General features: G+C 38.9%; 1 protein-coding gene across 1 annotated transcript in view; it reads left to right on the forward strand.

Moving 5' to 3' along the window:
* The first annotated feature begins 1,704 nt into the window (after positions 1-1,704).
* LOC145987960 (uncharacterized) overlaps positions 1,705-16,127 on the forward strand; it is a 120,577-nt gene continuing 106,154 nt past the window's right edge. The window contains exon 1 of the mRNA XM_083122802.1: positions 1,705-1,973. The gene's annotated coding sequence lies outside the window, so the exon portion shown is untranslated. The remainder of the gene's footprint in view (positions 1,974-16,127) is intronic.

The following is a 16,127-nucleotide window of genomic DNA, read 5'->3' on the forward strand; positions in this document are numbered from 1 at the left end:
GAGGAATCAGTGTTCTATTCGAAAATATCAATATTTCATATAATTCTCTTGTAAATGGTATTGTGCGGGGTGTTAAGTCACCCTTCAATTCCATAGAAGATTTAAAATGTCATGGCAATTGTCCACTCACCCTTTCACTTCTAAATGTGTTCATCGCAATTGTCCGTCATCGCAATTGTCCGTCATCGCAATTGTCCGCCACCGCAATTGTCCGGCTACCGTCTACGATACTTACAGTCGCTTGTCAACGGAAAATATCTTGTCCATGGGAAGCGCACATGCTTGCGTAAGGTAATTTTTAAGTGTTTTTTTTAAAACATTTTTTTTCCAATCCAAACAGTGCTCGTTACTATGAGGAAGGTTCAGATTTCGTGTGACAATGATTGCCAAAATTCTACAATAATTAGTCTTTCTGCTAGGAGATTTTTTTTAAAAAAATTATAAAACAATCGGAACCGTTACCTATTTCATTTTCTCGATAGGATACAGGGGGTCAAGCAGCAGCGTAACTAACACGTTCTGTGCCCCCCGCAACTTTCAGTTGTTCGCCCCTACTCGTTTAAAGAAACCTCTCTATTCTAAAATATTAATTCACGCATACATTTATATTAGGTATATACAAATATGACAACATACATGTCATTCGAATCAATGTAAAAACTGGTATTACGGAAGGTTAAGATAACAGACAAACTATAAAAAATTATAGGTCTATATTGTAATTATCCTATGAAAATTCACTGTTACTACAAATATTACGATATTGTTAAATACCCATTAGGCCTAGCCTCTGCTTTTTTTTGATGGAAGCAAATTCGCAGATGTTCGACATGTTTCCTCTTTTGATTTGAGTTGACACTACATTCCGAAAACCAACAATTTCTGTAGCATAGTGCAAAATACATCTTCATATTTCTCCCAGAAATTAGTAGCGGATTCCACTGACTGACTATATCGGTGCGATTCGTTAGTGCGGTGGGGCTTAAAAAGGTGAAGCTTTCTTTGATTTTTTTAATACTCTGATATCTATTGTTTACTTGATTTACTAGAATATATAAAGCACGGTAGAAAAACGAATTTTCTTGACTGTCGTCTACCCTTCGGCGACGTAATCAATGGCTTGAACTATTCAGCTAATGAAGGTTTTCTTCTAATCTGGTAATTCACTTTCTCCTTTTCTAGTTATTAACATTTTCTGTTTGCAGTTGTAGGGGCATAAAAATATATGTTTGGTTGAAAATATATTTTAACTCCGGAAGGAAAACTTTTGTGTACGATCGGTCTTTCTTAATTTATATTTTTTAATGCGCCCCCGCACCGCGGGGGTTTCGGGGGTGTTATTTACGCCACTGGGGTCAAGGGTTCAAGTCGCAAACTTCACGAGAGCCTCCCGCGACCGGATGTAACTAACGCAAGAGCCCGGTACTGGGCCGCGGCCCGGCGGTTGAGAAACTCTGCCTTACTTGCAAAGCGACATAGTTTACAGAACGCATTCGGGGAGATCCGCTTGCCTTTAAAGAAAGGGCAAAAGATGCGTACGTCTTCATCCTGTGGAGACCTAGCAACGTGACTGTGAGTCACCTTGTGCACTGACTGCAAGAAAAGGGGGTCTCGCTCATCGCACAAGCCTCAACCAACCTCCCCGCCTTCCGAAATGCATTCGTTGTTTCGCTAAATGCCTCCGTTGTTAGGTTTAGTTCTCTTAGCATAAATAATATATTTTTGGTCAAGCCCTGAAAAACTGCAGAGAAGGCGAAAGTCGGGAGGTTAGTTGACGCTTGTGCGATAAGTAAGAAAAAAGCGGTCCTGCTAAGGCGAGGCAGTTGTTTCATAGATTGCTGGTTGATAAGAAGCCTTTCCTGCTTGTTGTCAGAACTTGGTGCTTCAAAACAAAGGAAATTTTACTACGCAGCTCCCGAGCAATGCATCCGCTTGCGAGCCCAGCAGTAGGACCTTTTGTGGTAACAGCCAAGGTAAGGCAAATTTTCTTTTTCCAGGCATTACGTTCAATGTTCAAATGTAGTAAATGTTGTTAAAAGAAAGGTACGAGATTTAGAAAACTGTGTAAAAATCAGGTCGAATTCTGAGTAAGGCAAAGCCGTTTCATTTCGTACGTTCCTTGATTCACCATTTCAGTGGCGTATTCCGTGTGTTATTGCGTCTATCTGAGGTAAACCAATTTCTCTCACAAAAAATAGATGTTTTCTATTTAGCATAGTTGTTTCTGCCACTTTGCTCTAAACGTGAGGATGAATGATGATGCGATGAAATTTATGAAGGGACACTCGCAAAGAACGCCCTTGCCCAGCCAGGGAACCCTTGGCATTGTAGCGCGCTGCGGCAAATACTCTGCCACGGAGCTCAGCTCTCACAAGAAATGTTTTAGAAATTGTCGTAACAATATAAAATTGTGCCTTTTATATTATGTAAATAATAATAATAATAATAATAATAAACCTTTCAAAAGCATCCGCTAAAGCTGAATTGAAGAGAGCTTAGCCCTTGAAGTGGAAATTGTTAGCTGCTTGGCGAATGTTTGATCGAGCCTTGGGGTAAGCTGGGGAATGCCCCTATGGTTTAAGAACATGGTGACAATGAGACAGCTCGGGGGCGAGGGGGGGGATGTCCTTTGTGGAAATTTTGCTAGCCTTCCCCGCTTACTTCGAGCACTGAATGAGCTGTAAGGGAGAATTCGCACGCTGCTAGAGACACGTGTCGCTTGCAAGCAAACACTTTGTAATCAATTGGGTAAGATTTTACAATACCGGACCATTCCCCGATTTCGTTCATATTTCGCATACTTAATGATTTTGGGCTACTAATCACGAATCTGCAATTAATATTTGGGGGTCGCGTATGCGCAGTGAATGCTTAATTCCAACCAGCTCTATTTAGACTCTGGAAGTGAACGCAACCGGAGGCCTTACACCATGTTTGAAGCTTGAATTTGTTTATATAATAAATTATCGATATGTACATACAATGTTTTAAGATTTAAACACAACGTTCTTTTCGCTTTAACAAGTTTTTTGATGCAGTTATCTGCTGTAATTTTCTTTCAACATCGTGTAAAGAGTCCGTGTTTTGGGCATTTAGGACGTGATTGCTTATATATTAAATATCCAGCTCATAGAGGCACTAGATTAGTCAACGTGGTAAAGTACTCTAGTACATGGTTTCTCAACCGCCGTATCAACTATACTCAGCTGCGAAAGGTTCTGCTGAAAGTGGTTGACAAATAACACAATCCCAATATCATATTTGAGTTGTGAGTTTTTGTATTTTAAGTCAATTTTATTCACCAATAGACTAATCAGAACTGGATCTGCCCGGTGCCTCCACCGGGTATCGAACACGGGATCACTTAATTACAAGGAGACGAAGTTACTACTTCGTCATCCATATTTTTATATTTGTCACCAATCCTGCACATAATCAAACTATAATTACTCTTTATGATTATACTAGAATTTATTTTTCAATATTTAATTACCATGGGCACATATTAATTCATGCATACAATCTTAAATACTGGAAAGGTATTTACGAGGAAAATTCTTCGGCTAAGGGCATTGACTAAAAAAAAAATACCGGGTCATGGTTTCAAGAAGGTTGAGAATCATTTCTCTAGTGGTTCGGTCTTCGCTTTATCCAGGCTGGAAAGTCTAGCGTATACAGTTTGAGGTGAGTGCATATTATTTCTCCGTTTCTCATGCACAACATGCCTCTCCCGAGTTTCAATAACTTGCACAAGTTTTACAACGCGATTTATATGTAACAATGTCACTTGCTACGTTTTTTTCGGGTGACTAAATAACTGATTAATGCAATTATATCGGTATCATCATGCGAACTGAGCAAGAAACAAGTGTCGCTTGTCGCGTGTTCCGAAAAAACGTTATGATATTTTCATTTATATGATTGACCAATTGCCTGACTGATTCTATGCTTTAATGTTCATTTTAAATAATTTCACTAGCCTTGCAAGTTCACCAGGCAGTTCACAAAGTAACAGGGTAGGCGCCAGGGGATTGCGAAAGGGTGCTTGCGCATCTCTTAATTTTCTTCCGCACCCCCTTCAGCACCCCTTCTTCAAAACGTATGTTCAACCGAACACACTAACTCTTACAGTGTAATTTTATGTTATATCGTTATATTGAGCTTCGAATGTTAGATATTGAAGTGAGGCCGCTGTTATTGTATACAATAGGCAGGCATTGATCCTTGGATAAAAATCCTCCGGTCGTCCATGTATGTCATTGGCCTCCCTTCTTGAAGAAACTTCCTTTCAAATTTTCAAACATGTCGTTGTAGTGTTAAAATCAATCAAAAATGAAGCAAGTCCCTAGTATTCTACAGTTTCAGTAGCATATTATCATAGATGCCTGCAAAAGTTAATTGGTATTTGATTTAGTGGCTAAAACATGCATGCATGTTACGTGTTTTCTTTATCTTCAACATCGCACCCCCAACTTTCAATTCGCACCACCTCAGCACCCCCTGGATGATCAGTCGTAGCGTCGCCGCTGCAAAGTAACTAACATAACACAAAAAGTTGTGTTTCAATTGAACATCTTTAACCTTGCATGCTCATGAGACTTTTTATTTGTCTTTTTACAAGACACTCACTAGAATATCACTGCCTCTATGATAAATTTCACGGAACTGAGTAGCTGAAACGGTGAAGAAAACTACACTGTGTGGATGCAGCACAACTGCAACATTTTGAACTGCGCAGCCAAAACGTTGCACACAACGTAGTGTGTGGACCGGCCTTAATATAAAACTAATTGCATGAGCACTTTACAAAATTCCATACGGTTCGCAATTATAAAGTGAAAATGTAGGTTAAAGCAACTGAAATCCATTAGACTTGTTAAATAGCCAAGTTACAAAGGTGAAGAAAATCGAAGGTTTTGTTGTATATATACTGTGAATTGAATCCGAACCTAGCAAACGAACACGTAAATAAACGTGAACTCTTTATCGCTTTTTGTTTAGCTGATTCTCTCGCTTGACGAAGTTATTTCATTTGGCTTCCTCCCCCTTCCCCATCATTTTCTACAATTAATTTATCTTTCCATCGCAAAACGAATCTGGGTTCCTTTTTTTTCGATTTCTGTAAAGAGTGGAAGGGGGGTTTGCTATACGTATATTCTCTGCTATGCGTGTTGCTAAGCAACCGTTGGAAAAGTGGACGGTTGAAAAGTGTGTTTCAAAAGAATTCTTGGCTACTATTTTGTTATCGAAAGTGTCTCGTTATCGTCAAGTAGAAGTTACAGAGGAAGAAAAAACCTGCATTTACTGATTTGTTTTGTACGTAAACAGCCCACAATGACAAGACAGGCAGATTCAATAAGAACAGTTCAGTTAATTTACGCCACGGCTACTTTTTTCGCGTGCTTATTGGCTCTGCTGTAAGATGGCACCAGTGTCGCAGTGTCCTATTTTGTTAACAAGTGCGAATAAATAATTGCATGCAACATTGAATAAATATTCTAACTAAAATGTTATATATCACAGTGTTACTAAGCTGTAAAACCACTTTACCTCTTCATTTGAGGTTAGTGGCAACCCGTACCTGGCTGATTTGAGGATGGATGGAAAATTAGAGTCACTTGACGGTACAAAAGTCTTTATTTGGAACTCTTCATTAGATGACAGGTCAATCTATTAAACGAATTCATAATGATATTCTGTTGATTTTAAGTGGAATTGGTGAGATTTTTTCTTTATCTAATTAAATATTAATTTTAACTACTATTACATAAGGTGAATTTGCAAAAGTGGGATCGTCCAAATTTTACAACGAAAACGATTATGTTACGTCACAATTAGACGATATTTCTGAAAAACATCGTCATTTGACGATATTAATTTACCATTTATGCCTTAGTTTATGAATTGACCTACAAAAAAAAGGTCCTCTAGAAGTCTTCTGGAACAACATTAACCGACATGAAAACTCCAGAAAAAAAAGTGTCCGAAGAACGAACTTGTGAAAATTCCACTTAAATTTTCACAGGAAATATTATGGAAAAAAAGAAATATCAGTCTGCCAGATGATATGAAGTTAAACGTGCTTTACTACCAGAGTGGTTGGGAACAATTCGATGGCTGGCTGTAGTCAAGATCTATGAACACAAATCTTGCATGTACTGAATAAGTTTAAGATGACAGTTTGTGCTTAAGATCAGTCTGAAGCGAAATGAGTTACAACAAAAGAGCTTCTTATCATTGTACTCTTGCAGTTGAAAGGAAAGGAAGCTCGACTATTATACGTTGTATTCTTTTACCGGTAGAAGAACCTGGACACATATAATTGAGCTGTCAGAAGCAATATATTAATTCCACTTAACTGTGCCAGTTCGCTGAAGCCTCGAAATGGCTAGAAACTGAAAATGATTGTTCGTTTGTGGTTCAGTATTGAGTTCCTTTCTTCTTCTTCCTGTGTGGCTTTAGTAGCCTGTGAAAACTGGCCTACGACATTGTATGTTTAGCTGGCAGTTCCATAAGAGACATCACACTGTTTCATTTGCAGCTACCAGACCTCTCACCTCAAAACAGAGTTGCGGCTGCCTCGCCAAATAGTCTGTGGACAATTCGCACTGACAAATTAATTAATCTCGCGGCGTGAGTGGGCGGAAATTGGCACACGACCTGGCAAGCGTGGTTGACTGCGTGAAGCGTGTAGCTGTGAGATGCATGCCTGTATGCGAGTTATTTTGCGCGGTTGAGTACGAGTTTGGTTATAAAATCGCTTAAAAAGCTGCCCCGCTATATTTATGCATAAGGTCAATGTTCTCTTGAACACAAAAATTGAGGGCACAGGGGTCGAATTCACCACAATTATTAGGTCGGAAATTATTCTCTTGTTCACACCAGAGGTGGTTGAAATAGCGACTTCAACTCATTTACTCCGAGGCTGAGGGCATATGGTGCTGCTACATTAAGGACACATTCTGGGTATGGAATACGTTCATGTGTACAAGTTCTTTATTTATATAGTAACATGTTGTTTATTAGTGTCTCGAAAAGGGGCAAACTTTTATTCTGTAGGCATGCAGCACGAATTCACGGTTTCCACAGGAATTATTATATCTGCCGGAAACATTATTACTCCAACAAACCTCCCGGCCAGTGGGATGAAATTACTAGGTTTCCTTCCCTTAAATCATCCATACACATACATATACATGTGTGTGTGTTACATATTCTATACTACAACCTCTGACAATAAAGTTCTGTGAATGATCCTGAATATCGAAAGTAGACGAATTCTTAATGAAACCTACCTTACTGTCCTTCGAAGTAGTCTCCTCCCATGGCTATGCACAGTTGAGAACGGCTGTACATGTCCTGGAGACTTTTAGAAAAGTCTTCTTACGGGATGGTGTTCAAGACCCTCGTCACGTTCCGTTGGATGTCCGGAATATCCTCAAATCTCTGACCATTCAAAGCGATTTTGAGGTGTGGGAAGAGAAAGAACTCTGGAGGATTCAGATCTGGTGAATATGGTGGATGGTCAATTTGCACCACCCCCTTCTTAGCCAGAAACTGTACTCACAACATGGTTCATGGTTTCTCGTACACGGCAATGCTCGCCCTCACACAGCCACTATCGTCCGACAGATTCTGACTAGGAAGGGGGTGGTGCAAATTGACCATCCACCATACTCGCCAGATCTGAATCCTCCAGATTTATTTCTCTTCCCACACCTCAAAATTGCTTTTAAAGGTCAGAGATTTGAGGATATTCCGGACATCCAACGGATGTTGTTGTATGGTGTTGTTTTTTTTAATTAAAGAAGGTTTCGCGAATTCTTCCCAGAGGGTGACCCTTGCCTGGATACTTCCACACACTGTCTGCAGTAAAAATATGTTGTGTTCCGAAAGAAAATATAACTCTTAGCGATGACTGTGACTCTGTGCCACATGGCTGCATACATGCAGAATAAAAATGTACCGTTTTTGGAGGGGTTGGAGTGTCGAAACGAACAAAATACTCCCAAGAAAAGTTGATTGTCTTTGTTCTCTACAACTCGTTTGTACTTATAAAGGACAGCTTGGGCTATGGAGCTGCTTGCTAGAAAGTCAAGTAAGAGCATAAAGGAGATTCAATTCGCTGATCTGTGATGTGTAAGAAATACTGCCTTTTAAGAGTAATAGAAGCAGTGAGAATTGTGATGCCACTTTAAATAATATTTAGTAACCAATTTATATTAAATACGTAGGTATATACTGCATTGCCTAAATTTTAGAATAACGTAACAATGAAATATTTGATTTGATTTTTGTTATTTAGCGTTATTTAACATTGTTGTAGATACTCAAATGTTCGGAATTAGTTACGCCTATAGGTTCGAACCTACTTGCCTCTTCTAACCTATCCAAGGACGTAAATTTACGTTCTTGGTGCCAGGACACGTAGCCACGGGAAGAGCTTAGGGGGCTGAAGCCCCCCCCCCAAATCCTACAAACATCTAATTTAAATAGGCAATTAATATTAATAGTGGCAATTAATTTTACTTCCTTAGCAGGCTCCTCAGGGAATCTATCGTCCCCAACTTTTTCTCCTTTAGATGTCGGCTTATAACGGATGAGCCCCTCCCGAAATAAATTTCTGGCTAAGGGCCTGTCTGGTGGTGTTTCTCTAAATTTAAACTTTCCGTTCAGAATTATAAAGCTCGCTTATAGAGTGAGAGGCATGAGTCTTTTGCCTTTTCACCAAAAGAACAAACGACAGAACTGGGGTGCGTCAGCGAAAACTAACCACTCCAGCGAACAGACTACCACTAAGGTAGCCACACCATTGGCGTATGCAGGGAGGAGCAGATGGGTTACAGCTCCCTCCGAAATTTTTAGAAAATTCAAATTTTCAAATGAAAGATAAAAACTCGGGGGAAAAAAGCACCTTGGTGTTACCACTTGGTAAATGCAAAAAAACTCTTTTTAAATGAACCACAAGTACATTGGCAACAGCATTCAAGTGACGGAACAGTAAGTGGCAGGAAGCCAACATACTTCTGCCTGATACTGTGCAGTAATAATTCGTTTTTACACTAGAAGTTATAAATTAAATAATTTGCAACAAAATATTTGGTGTTTACTAATTTTGAACTCTCCAAAATTACTATATTGCTATAAATTGCATGCATTTTGCATAATTTTATTAGAATATTCACCCATTTATCTGCAATCCCATTAACCATCCTTCGGAACACATTGGCTTGAGTTTTTACATTGTTTGGTGGTCTTCACAAATTTTCGTGAAACGACAGCCTTGCAATATCTCTTTTTTTTTAATTTTTCAGAAACCTACGCATATTCCACATGACATCATACACTAATTTTCTTTCATCACCTCAAACGGTCCCACCTCTATAAATATTACCTTTCTCCCTTTAATTATCAGTCACTCGATGTGTTATAGGGAACACGATTTAAAAATATTCCATCAATCTATTTTGGGAAGTTAATTTGCTTCTATTTTTGCTTTCATGGCTTCTCCGTACTTTTGTAAGGAAAAAATAAACTCTCCGATTGAAAGGGAAGACTTGTGGGGTTTATTCACCTGACTGAACAATGGTGGAAGCATTGCAGAGCTTTGGAAGCATTTTGTAAATTACATTCCGTTCATTTACATCAAAGAAGACGACGTCATTATAGGTTAATAACCTTTAGTGTGAACTTTGGAACTAGGAGACACGTGACCGAGAACGAGCCAGGCTTATGCAATTTCAGACGAGACGAGACCAAAAACGACATAAGTTTCACTCATGAAATGATACAAAACTGCTCTATACTGTCCGCCTCTAGTGCCTGAGTAATGTTTTTGTTTTAGTTTTTTCTTTATTATTGCTCTTGGAACATCGACTTCAGGCTCAAGTGGGTTGACAAAGGTGGATTATTTTAAATCAGGTTGATTTAAATAATTTAAATAATAATGTACACAAGGATTTTGTAAATATCAGAATCACTTTTGGTGAAAGTACATTAATGTCGTAATCATTTAATGGTGTTTATTATGCTCTAAGAAAGAAATCAAAATATATGAACTGATGGGGTGAAGCTCATTCGAAACGAAATGTAATATGTAAACTTTAAACGCATTTAAATTTCTCTTGATTAAAAATTCAATACTTTATATATGCAAAAATAGAATAAAATGTGTGCAGACAAATATACTAAATACTAATCATCTTAAACCGTAAAATAGTGTAATTGTCATTAAACTGTAAATAAACACGGCAGCTAATATTTACAAACTATCATTAAAAAGATTCCAAAATTCACCTGCAAATACTTTAAAAAATATTTTAAGTTACTATTATAGAGTACATCCACAATGTTTTGGTTTCACTTGAAGAAAAGTTACTGAAATTATTATTGTTTCATTAACACACTCAACAAACATTTTCATAGTAGATGCATGTACAGTATCAGAAACATAAAAATGTATATTTACATATATTTTTTTATTTGTTTTAATCAAAGTGTTCGAAACTTTATAGGGCCGTTTGCTAGAAAAAAAGCCTTTCTATAAGAAAAATATATCTATATGTATGGTACCAAAAACCATACAAGCAATTTTAAGTGTTTTTTTTTAAAAAAAAAAATCCAATTAAATAGATTTCAATTTTAAAAGTCAAAAAGGATTTTTTAAATAAAACTCATGATTTTTATCCACCCTGGACTGGTGACCTCCTTTGAAGGCACTCAAACGTCAATCTCTCTTCCGCTTAGCTCGTACACCCTAGGCTGCACTTTTGCAGGCTGACGAAGTTCTGGCATATAGATCCACAGTCAGGTAAATCTCTCTCTGGTGCTCGTGTCGTGTTGGCCATATGTTTGTGATTGTCCCTTCAGCCCGCTGGCGGACACAGATTAGGGCTGATGGGGCTACAGCCTCTCCCGAAATTTTGAGAAAATCAAAATTTTGAAAAAAAGCAGTAAAGAACTCGGGAAAACCCAAAGTAGTATCTGAATCCCCGCCTTAAAATGACCACCCTCCCGATTACATTTTTTTTTGTCTTTGAACAACTTTTAAGTTAAAGGTTCAAAATGGTAATTGTGCAATATCCATCCCCCTCCAAAAAAGAATCCTGCGTATGCCAGTGCTTCAGCAATCTCATCAAAATGCATTCTCATCGTCGCGATTAGCAGGAAGGGGCAGAAAGCGTGAAATAATGTAAAGCAATAACTTCGAGCTCGACGAAATATTCATATTTCGTAAGAGGTAGCTTCCCAATATATAATTCCAGGGTTGTTAAAGGTCAGGAATTTTAAATAAATTCAATTCCGGTCCAGGAGAGAAAATCAGCAAGCGTAAATGGATTTTGGATCGTAAAGAACATTTTTATCTGTAAAGTATTTAAATTCGGTCCAGGAACTTTTTTTCCGGATGAATTTAAATACTGTCCGGGAACCTTTATTCCAGGTTCAATTCCAATACGGTCCAGTAACCTTTTTTTCCGAATCAGTTTAAATAGGGTCCAAGTTCCGTATTGAAATGAAACAATACGCAACTTGGATCGATTAGACTTGACGATAAACAATTATTCATTTGTGAGCATGAAAGACTAATCCAGGTGCTGGCTGCCTCAGGAATCTAAGGTACAAGGTAGAAATGGTTGAAACGCAAAGGTTGCAGTCACGTTACACCTCTCCATTTAGCCCCATTCTCTCGCGCGTGTTCCTTCACTTGGTTGTAGCAACACTACCCGTCCCTGCTGGAAACACAGCAGCCTCACGTTACTCATCGACGGCTCCTATTGGCTGCGGTTCCTGGATCGGATGCCGGAGCAACATGTGACGGGTTTGTTTGAACTTAATGTGACGCCACACTAGAGTGCGCGTCAAATCTCCTGCATATGGCGATAGCGATAGCGCACTGCAGCTGTGCCATGTCGAAATCTCGCACGGAAAAGAGAGAGCATGGTTGAGCGAAACGACTTGTCACGGAACTAGGCAACGCCGCACGTCTGTGATTCGCTGGTGCTGTGCAGCTGTTCAAGGCCATATGCAGGGGATTTGACGCGCACTCTAATATAGTCCATTGCGTTATGCACAGCAACTCTTCGACAAGGGAGTTTTTGAACCTGACCCACGAGAGAACAACAGTGTTATTATTTATGCCCTGTGCTACGCTTTCTACAAACTCAGTGTGACATTTCAATGTAAAACGTACTCGCGGACATTTTTAGAAGGCAACTTTTAATCGGTCAACCCTGGTCCAGGAATTGTAAATAATTTCAATTCCGGACTGGGAGAGAAAATCAGCAAACGTAAATGAGTTCTAGGCAGTGTATATAACCTTTTCATATTTAAAGCATTTCAATTGGGTCCAAGAACCTTTTTTCCGGGTCAATTTAAATACGGTCCAGGAAAACTTTTCTCAGGGACATTTAAAATACGGTCCAGGAACCTTTTATCAATGAAACAATACGCAACTTGTACCGAATTTAAATTGTGCGAGAAAAAAGGTTCCGGTCCACAGCGGAACCCAATAGAACCCATTAGAATGTATGGCTTCCTGGACCTTTAACCACCCTGTATTCAACTTGATGTCAACACGCTGTCAGAGGCGCAACCACGAATTTTTGTTGGGGGGGGGCAAGTACCAGGATAAACATACCAATAATAATAATAATAACAATATTCCTAATAATAATAATATTATTATAACATTATTATTATTAGTACTAGTAGTAGTAGTACTAAAGACGATATTATCCTCGTAAATTACGCAAAAAAAAGGGGTAGAAGTCGGTTCTAAAGCATATTTGTTCGAACAAACTATTTGAATTATTTTTTCAACACGTTCAATTTCTCATTACTCATGAAAAACAAACACGCAATCTATTTTTGAAAGACAGAAAATGCTTGATAAATACATTCTAAACATATTTTTTTTATATTAACATGTATAACTTTTATGCACGACATATGTTTCACGCATATGCAACATGGAGCGACGTAAAATAAAAAAAATAGGTACATATGCAACATGCCAACACTAAATTGTGTACGCATTCAAAGTTAATTTAATACATATACTGTATATACAACATATATGTGCCAGTAATGCATAATGCATTTGCATTATCACAAAGACATTTCTGGAAATGGCTGGTAGCTGCTTTTAACAATGTAGATGAATTGAGAGTACAAAAAGTTGGACCTGAAAGGGAATGTGCAGAATGGCTGCTTAGGAATGGAGTTGCGGTCAAATGAATTGAAATTGGCACAGATGAATACATAAAATACATTACACAATCAATTCATACATCTCATAATAAACCAACAGCAAAAATTACATAAATTGTCTCTCATATATGCACGTTCGCTCATTTTTCTCAACACAATTGTTCATGCATTTAAGACAAAATCAATTAAGGTAAGCCTTATTTCTCTCTCTGGTAATTTACGATGCGTTACAGAAAATAATCAAATATTGAGGGCGAAGCGAGCAAGAAAAATTTTTAGATCCAACTTTTTTTGAGACTGAAATCAATATTGATTTAATAGGCGGCAAATAATTTCACGGAGCGACATGGCATTCTATCTTTTACAGCTTTTTAGCTTTAGATCGTTCGGCGCCCAGGGCCGAATCCCGCTGCCCCCTAGCTACGGCTCTGAACTTTATAAGACTAAGACAACCAGGCATTGCGAGCGAAGCAATGAAGAAAAATTCATGAAAAGTATTTTTATTTGCATAAAATTTGAAATTGGGGGTGGTGATTGCCCCCTGCAGGTACCCTTGGCCTTCAATGTTTGCCCCCCTGGCCCCTCTAGAACTCATTTCTGTCCAAGGTCTTGAGGCAACGTCCCCTCCAACCGGTGGTTGCGCCACTGTACGCATTCCCCTTTGGAAAAAATATGCATGAAGTCCGGCAAACAGATTTGCACGTGTTAAGGAAAGCATTAGAGATGCCTTCTTACAGTGAAAAAATTGGCGTTATTTCATACGTACCCATTCCTCATATGATAGGATTGATATACGTACCGGACTTTCCGGAACAGTCCCGGAGTGATATCATTTGTCCCGGTGTGCCAAAAAGTTTCTTCGGGACGCAAAAATGTCCGGGATCGGGTAGGAAAGCAGAAATGATTAAGACTATACTTTCATGAACATTATTTAAATGTGTGGAAGTAATTTTAAAATGATCACTGTTAACAGTAAACCGATCCCTCTTATTAATACAAAAGTTATACGTAGAGTTACAAGAATGTGCTGCAAAGATCATGGACTCAATGTACTTGACGATAAAAATTACTATAGTTCTTTTCCAGTCTTACGGCGGGCCATCCATATGCTGGCAGGGGAAGTGGGGAGCGGAGAAGCGACCAATCCAGCGTGATAAGAAACGCAGCAGCCTGTAGAACAAGGTGCACGTAGTAGTTCCTCCCATCGACGTCGTAACTCTCGGTGCCACCGTTGTTGTCTGGTTGGTCTGCTGCGTATTCTCCGCTCCCCACTTCCCTTGCTAGCATATAGAGCGCCCTCCGTAACACTGGAAAATAACTATAATAATGCTACATTTATTCTTTCTGCTGCAGTGCTCTGAATTTTAGTTCATTCTCTTCCATTGCATAGTAAGCAACTTAGCCTACACTAAGCAGTCAGTATTCAGATGCCTATCTGTTCAAGCTGCAGTCCGCAGTTTACAAATAATGTTTCGATTGATTGATTGATTTGCTGTATTTTACTTCGCCTTTTGTGCCACTTTTGGCTAATTTGCGAAGATGGAAATGAGTGATGATATGATGAAATTGATGAATGGACACTCACAAACATCCATGCCTAGGCCGGGTTTCGAACCCGGGACCCCTGGCGTCGTAGCGCGATGTGCTAACCACTCCGCCACGGGGACCGGCAAATTAAGTTTCGACATTGTGAGATAGCAGCTTAGTTCATTATGGAACCGAAAATAAAGTTCAAGTTTAATGATAGTTTATGATAATGGGTATGAGTCTGTACATAATAATTATGGTATACATACCGTCGAGTCCAGCTTTCCAACAAGCTTTCGGTCACAGCGTCCAGGCTTTACACTTATGAAATGTAGCAACCCTATCATATGATCATGTTAATTCATACCTTGAATCACTTCTGCAAAGACCATGCATGCGCGCACAGTGCTTACACGGCATGTTTTCAACGCAGTACCTGATTTGTTTGCCAGAAATAATGGCGGCGGGAGTGATTTCGCGCAATGAATTGTGGGGGAAGTTGCTCGCTGAATATCGTCCATATCTATGTGCGTTTGGTTTGATTTGGTGCTTTAAGTCCACTTTGTGCACAGTAAGGCTAATCGGGACTGGGCCTACAGTTTATAGTGGCATCCGAACCACTATGTGCCACCACCGGGTATCGATCCCGGGACCCTTATATTACAAGGCAGTATCTATGTGCGTGTTCGTTTGAATGGTATTTGTGATCGTGTATGGTGGTCATATTGGACGCTATAAAATAGTGACTATAAAAAAATAGGTATGGGTAACGACAGAGAAATCATCTCGGTTCAGAGAACAGATCCTAATTCGGATTGAGAGGAAGATCTAAATAACTATAGCACATTTCCTTGAAAAATCACGAGCCCCCACTAATATTAATAAACAGATAAAGAAAAGAGCAGAATGGTACATTCTACCTATTCTTTCTTTCTTCGTTATTCCTTGAAGGTTCCGATGTACATTTGTCTTTGTTCTTTCATTTCGATCACCTGTCGCAACGGATTCGATTTCTGCTAATAAAGAACAGGTCGCCCCACCTAGTGATTGACGCTTGTTCTACTCATTCCATTTCAAACCACAATCTGTCCAATGCTGTCGCTTCAAGGCCGAATCTCAATGAGATTTGTTTGCTTCCATCTTAATTAATTGTCCTGCTTTATAGCTTCTGTGCAGGGGGAAGGGGATCAGGAGCAAATAAACGTCACGAAGTGTTGCAAACTAAAGACAAATTACTCTAAATTATGAACTTTAAAATTTCCTTTGGAATCAGTGAGCGAAGACTATGGATGTTGTAGATGGACCTCTTACTTTGTCGCTGAATTTTTGTGCAATTACACATTTATTCCAGCGTATCTTAGTCGCATAAAAACCTAAAATATCGACAAGTT

This window comes from Lepisma saccharinum, chromosome 5 (genome assembly GCF_977018435.1).
Source record: "Lepisma saccharinum chromosome 5, izLepSacc3.1, whole genome shotgun sequence".
Classification (NCBI taxonomy): Eukaryota; Metazoa; Arthropoda; class Insecta; order Zygentoma; family Lepismatidae; genus Lepisma; species Lepisma saccharinum.